This window comes from Palaemon carinicauda, chromosome 34, assembly GCF_036898095.1.
Source record: "Palaemon carinicauda isolate YSFRI2023 chromosome 34, ASM3689809v2, whole genome shotgun sequence".
Classification (NCBI taxonomy): domain Eukaryota; kingdom Metazoa; phylum Arthropoda; class Malacostraca; order Decapoda; family Palaemonidae; genus Palaemon; species Palaemon carinicauda.
This window is the reverse complement of record NC_090758.1, coordinates 43,333,131-43,340,630: the sequence shown is the minus strand read 5'-3', so window position 1 is coordinate 43,340,630 and position 7,500 is coordinate 43,333,131.

Sequence of the window (7,500 nt, the reverse complement as noted above, 5' to 3'; positions counted from 1 at the left end):
CAAAAGTAAAAGCTGAGAGTGAAAAAGTGGGACTGTACCTAAATGCTAAGAAAACAAAGGTCATGAAGTGTCAAAAAGCCCCGTCTGATCAAGAAATCCTACTAGACGGAGTTGCCCTAGATAATGTCACTGAATTTACTTACCTCGGAGCAACTTTCACCAATAATGGAGACGACTCCCAAGAGATCAAAAGAAGAATTGGTATGGCAAAGAATGCAACCATCGCACTAAGCAATGTGTGGAAAGACAGACATATCACTCTAAACACAAAGAAGCGGCTTCTCAAATCACTTGTTTTCCCCATCGCATCATACGGCTCAGAATGTTGGGTTTTAAAAGCTACAGATCGGAAAAGATTAGATAGTTTTTAACTATGGTGTTACAGAAGAGTCCTTAGGATAAGCTGGATTGAGAAAAAGACTAACGTGGAAGTTCTACAAAAGATTAATATCGAAAAAAGATTACTTGACATTTTGGATGAAAGAAAACTAACTTTTATTGGACACCAGTTTCGGAAACACAATACTCTGGAAAGAACGCTACTAATTGGATCAGTCTATGGTACAAGAACGAGAGGAAGGCCTAAAACTAGAATAAGTGACAATATCAAGGAGATGTGCGGGTTAACGATGGTGGAGTTGGAAAGGAAGGCTCAAGACCGGAATGAATGGAGAAGTTTTGTGCAGAGGGCCACGGCCGTTCGACATCGAACACCCCATAATTGATGATGATGTTCATTTCACAGACATCCAAAAGACACAGTCTCCAAAGCTAAGATGTCCGAGAGTGCAAACGACATAACTTTTGAAGAGCAGATATGGCCAAAATATGATCCAGTCTATCAGAGATACTTTCAAATAGGTGAGGTTCCTATTTTTGTGGGGCTGTATTCCCTCAAAGATGTAATGATATAATGATTTTCAATATTTTCTAGATATATTACCTTAGGTCAGGAAAGTACATTTATTAATATTTTTTAAATAATTCTATTTCTTCATGATAACTTACATATTAATGAAAAATGTCTTTCTTTTCTATAAATGAAATTCTATGTTCTTGATTTTAACATCTCTCTCTCTCTCTCTCTCTCTCTCTCTCTCTCTCTCTCTCTCTCTCTCTCTCTCTCTCTCTCTCTCTCTCTCTCTCTCTCTTCAATAACCCAACTCCTATGGAAGTTATTTAACTAAACAAGTAAAACAAAACTTCTTCAATGTACTCCACAAAAGTATAGAACCTTAGTAAAATACTGATATTTAACTGATGATGATTTTAATAAACTAAATGATACTACATTAAAGATTACATAATATAATTCTAATCATCAATATAGGTTTTATATTTAGTCTTTCCAGAAACTTGCTTTATTTAAATTTCCAAATTTTATTCATTGATAAATTAATAAAAATATTTATTCATAACATCAAGAGTCAAAACCATATATCTTTTATTTAAGGAATATATCTTTTATAGTTATTTTATCCTCGTTTTCACATAATTACTTTTAGTTATCTATATGTCTATTCATTCCAGGAACAAAGAAATCTGTACGTGACCATTACCATGCTGGAAAAGTAGCTTTGTGGTCCTGGCTACTACCTGGTTTGGAACGAGTGGGTACTCGGTACAGACCAGATAATAACTTTCACAGATTACTAACTGATCTCCAGTCTGGTTTATACCCTGAATCAGCAGGTCAGTATAACTTTACTGAAGGCTTTCTATCTAGCCCAATCACTCCAACCCTCACTGACCCAACAAATACACTCCATAATCTGACAATTGTAGCTACGGCTAACAAAAACCAAGTCGGCAAATCAGGTAATTTGGATAATCTGAGTCAAATGTGGAAGAATTTCCCCTACACGACTGCACTGAGCGTGACAGTGGCCATTGCCTGCTCTTTGATAATCCTAAATATCTTGGTTCTTACTACCGTTTATTATCAACATAAGGCCAACCGCCGTAGCCTCGCCAAAGATTCGCAGGACGCGAATAGCGAAAGTGGGAATGACGTTCAGTTACACTCGTCTAGGGACAATTGTAAGAAAATATATGCCCCGGGGCATTATGGAACCCTGAGGCCTTCTATCACAATGCGTAGCAACCTGGCCACAGCGTTTGAAGAGGAGTTCTAGCACAACTGGCCGCCAGACTACATAAGCAGCGTACAAACTATAGACGATACGACTGGCGTAACATCCAATAGGATCTCTCCAGAAACGCAAGGCACCATTACGAATACGCAAATGCTGCACGAACCAAAAGAAAATATATCAACAGTTGTAACGCTCAAACAGCCTGTGGCTTCCTACACATCTCCGAATGATGGTCAACTTGTCTCTACATATTCACCAGTCCCTACTTATTCAACTAAAGGAAATAAACTTGTCCAAAATTATTCACCCAGCGTAGGCCAACCAGTTACAAGTTATTCCCCGAAGGATGGGCAACTAATTCCAAATTATTTGTCCAGAAGTACTTCTACCATACATAATAGGGAGTAATTAATGTTTAATTACCATAATATACTAAAAAAAAAACATTCCTTTAAAAACAATATTAGATATACTCTAGAATATAGGGCCAATCATTCACATGATTAATTTTAAGCGAGTCCAATAGCTATATATTGCCCTCCAAGATTACCATCTCGTCTTCAAAGTTATACTCAACAAAGGCCAATTAATAAAACTAATTTTCTTGAATAATAAAACACTCACTCAGGGATACTCAGAAAAAAATTGGTTTTCAGAAAACTAACCAATTTATCTAACTATTTATCCAACTATTTTTTAATAATTAGTTTCTTGTGTATTTTCAGAATAATGGTTCTATTATTAAACTATGTTGATCAAACACATCCATTACTATGGTGCAATTAGAAAATCATCAGAGATGCAGAAACATAACAAATAATTGTCTTAATGATTTAGTTCTCCTTTCTATCAATCAATTATTGGTAGTGAAAATTTCTAATAACAATATTAAGAAAGAAAATGTGGTTTTTAACATATGAAAATTCACGGATACCAATATTTGGTACATTAACTATTCCTAAAGTTAATAGAAAGTTGTCTAATTTTCATAATCAGGAACTTTTAGAGATTTACTTGTTTCCTCATTTGATAGAATATCTGATATCCCTAAGTAAAGTAACTGGTGCCCAATTAAGAGAAAAATACTCTTAATTAAATTCAAAGATTTAAAAAACATATCATTTAAATTGGACTGAAGATTTGATTATGAGTCACAATAATTCTTAAAAGAAAGTCCCAAAACAAAAATCCTCAATAAATAAAAAAAAAGTAAATACCCATTTTGAGATGTTCATAAATAAGCCTAATGAAATCATATAAGAATTATATAAGAAGAAAAATTAAAACCCTAATAGTGTCCATCAAAGAAGAAAAAGTGAACTTTATAACTATTGCCATTTACAATAGAATGTTTTGTTGTTGTGAAACTTTATATCTAACCTTTGGTGGTTTTTTGGGATATATTTATGAGTGTGTGTGTGTGTTGGTGTGTGTGTGTGTGTGTGTGTATGTGCGTGCTTTTTGTAAGGAATAAAAATAAATTTTTCTATCAAAGTCTTTCGTTACCTATAGATATAAGGTAAAAATTCAAATTCTTTCTAAAAACCAAATGAATATATATATATATATATATATATATATATATATATATATATATATATATATATATATATATATATATATATATATATATATTTATATATATATATATATATATATATATATATATATATATATATATATATATATATATATATATATATATATATATATATATATATAAAACAAAAAGACGGTCATATCTTTAGAACCCCAAGACATAGCACGACTATAAACAGTCACATAAAAGAATTATTCTTACTAAAAGAACCCTTACATAAATGGACGACTGGAATAAGTAGGACACCAAGAGACCAATTGTTCCTGGAAAAAACTACTTTTTGGCCCAGGAAGTATCTACAAAAATTTCCATATGAATTGAGATACTTTGTGCGTAGGTGAAGTAAGACAAGAGAAATTGTTTGATGAATTAAAGCAATTTGAAGAGAAGAAATACTGATAGTCTTGGGAATGTCAGAGAGAGAGAGAGAGAGAGAGAGAGAGATGAGAGAGAGAGAGAGAGAGAGAGAGAGAGAGAGAGAGAGAGAGAGAGAGAGAGAGAAAGAGAGAGAGAGAGATTATAACTAGGATATATCAGCTGAGAATTATTTTCTAAAACGCAAATGTCTATCAGGGAAATACAATACACATATGATGACTTAATGGTGAGAGAGAGAGAGAGAGAGAGAGAGAGAGAGAGAGAGAGAGAGAGGAGAGGAGAGAGAGAGAGAGAGAGAGAGGCGTAAAATAAAGTCAAAACATATCTGGTTAGTATTCAAACAATATCTAACAATTAAACCTAATAAGCATATAGAATACTAAGAGAGAGAGAGAGAGAGGAGAGAGAGAGAGAGAGAGAGAGAGAGAGAGAGAGAGAGAGAGAGAGGAGAACAATAATATAACAAGTAGAAATTATTTTCTCAAATGATAAATTCTAACAGCCATCCTTGAGAGAGAGAGAGAGAGAGGAGAGAGAGAGAGAGAGAGAGAGAGAGAGAGAGAGAGAGAGAGAGAGAGAGAGAGAGAGAGAGCTTAAAAGACATAAATTCCATATTGTCTGCACAATATGTGTCATTAAGGAGATTTTTTACCACTATTTTTCTTTCTCTGAAGTTAAATTGCACAAAATGTAAGGAGTTCGAAGGGAACTAGTAGTCCCTGAGCCAGACAAGATATCGGTACCACCTCTGGTGGCAAAACTTTTTTTAGTACCAATTTGTTGATTGGGTCCCTATAAGTACATTTAAATGTGATAAACTCTTCAACGGAGTAGCTTAATATATTTTTAGGCCACTGAAAGTTTTCTCTATTATTTTTTATTTATTTTATTTTATTCTATTTTTACAACCTTTGTAATTTGTTGTAAAAAAAGGGGGACTTCTGTCAATAACTGGTGTGTGAACCTATGATAATGCTAGAAGATAAGACTACTGTATTTAAATTGAGTTTTTTCTTCAGATTTGCAGCAGTTGAAGACAATTTTAAAGATATTCCTTTCAGAATTTTCATTTTTTCCGGAATGCTAAGAAGTAGATGATGTAGGTAAGATTCTCAATCATAAGGTGCAATCTTTACTCTTTTCAGAGTTTCCATTGAAGTCAGTTATTTTAAGTCACTTACTCCTAAATCTTATTGATGATGATGGAATCCTGTACATAACTGAAGTTATGTACCGTATCATGATTATTATTGGATATCGCTACACCTTGTTGAGTTTACATGTGTTAAGGGCTATTTAAGTTAGATATTTTGACTGTGTAAGATATATTTTGAATAAAGAATAAATATTCACTTCCATCAAGATGTTTATGAACATTTTATTCAAGGTGGTTACTCAGTTCATCTTGGGTCCAAAAATCCCTTTGGAAAAATTCCAGTGGATCATACCATCGCAGAAACGGTGAACAAGGACACACAGACCTCTGGGGGTACCAAAGGATTCAGTCTTAAACTAGAGACCGTCAGCAGATACTACCTTACGTCAGAATACAGGAGTTCATATCTTAGACAGCTAAGACACTTGGTAGGTAACGATTCTTCCTCAACGGTCTGTCACTCAGACTTACAAATGCCTAGAATTAAAACAGATGGAGCTGATGTGAAAGCCTGTGTAGAAACTAATGGAGAAAAGTTGGATTGATCCAATAAGTCAAGGTCAAAAGGATTTGGTCTGCTTGTCTACGGGTGTCCTGATACCACCTGATATAATAAGTGACCTTCTCGGAGTTAATAATGTTGGGGAAGAAGCCTACAAGACATTTAAGGAGGATTGTTTGGAGACTCATCCACCCTCAACTAAATTCCATGATACAATGAAGAAGAAGAATCTGAAAAGTTTCTCACATATAAAGAAAAAGCAACACAGCAATAAGACAGCAAATGAGGAAGTGATTCTGAAGGCAGACAAAAAACTTGTTTGGTCTTATGATAATTGTCACTGAAAGTAGACAACTGTGCATCAAAGATGTTCTTGCACATCCACTGGGGCCTTTGCCATGGGCTCTGTCAAATACGGATGGAACTTTTCGAAAAAACAAACAAAGCCGCAATGGCCCAGTAATTGCAAAAGAATACTGCATCAGCAGAACCTATGCCAGAGCCATCAGTATGTATAATTGATGGAATGAGCCTGGTTCAGAAAATGAAGGTGATGGAAAAACCTTCGCATGCTTGCTGATTTTGTGCTTGCTCAGGTTTTTCGAGAAGGTGCCCAAAGTAAGCGAATTGATATCGTGTTTGAAGTGTATTGGGAAACATCAATAAAAAATGCAGAAAGGTGTAACAGAGGTTCTGCTGGTGCCACGTAGTGGAAGAACATTGCACCTGACCATACCATTCTTCAATGGAGAAAGTTTCTGTGCAGCTCTGAAAACAAAATGCGTCTTATAGAGTTTTTTGTAGAGCAATGTAAGCAGCCTGCAAATAGAATTAAGGTGAATGATAAGTATATATATACAACCTGTGGGGAAAAGTGTTATATGCTGACCAAAGATAACTGCAGTGAGATTGAATTGCTGATCTCAACACAAGAGGAAGCTGATACAAGGGTCTTCTTACATGCCAAGCATGCATCTGATGATGGACATAGATCTGTCATAAACTGCAGAAGATACTGAAGTCCTCATACTGAGTCTTTCGTTTAGTAGTCTGATACAATGCCCATTATATCAGAATTGCGGGACAAGTAACTGTACTCGATATGTAGATATAACAAAACTTGTAAGTGCTATTGAAGAAGATGTCTGTCAAAGCCCTAGAGGCTTACACGCTCTCACTGGTTGCGACACGGTTAGTGCATTTGCTGGTTGTAGCAAGCTAAGTGCACTAAAGCAAATGAAAGCAAAGGAAACGTACCAACAAGCCTTCAAGCCTCTTGGTGAAGCATGGGATGTATCACCACAACTGTTTGAACAGTTTGAAGACTTTGTTTGTCGAATGTATGCACCTTCCTCCACCACCTGTGATGTCAATGAGCTGCGTTATCATATCTTCTGTGCGAAACGTGGAAAGGTGGAGTCTAGCCAGCTTCGTCCATGCAAGGACTGTCTCTACCTGCAAGTTCAGAGGGCTAACTATCAAGCAGCTATTTGGAGGAGCTCACTTAGTAGCAAGCCAGCAGTTCTAAATCCCAACGGTCATGGGTGGACCTCACACAATGGGATTCTCCCCATAGAATGGATGAAAGGATCGCGGGCACCAGATGCTGTGTTGCAACTAATGTCTTGCCAGTGTGTTCGTGAATGTAAACTTCCAGGCTGTACATGCCTGACAAATGTACTAAAGTATACTGATATGTGTAGGCTTCAAACATTCTCCAATCAGAACATCGAAGAAGCACATGTTGAAGTTGACCTGAATGACTCGG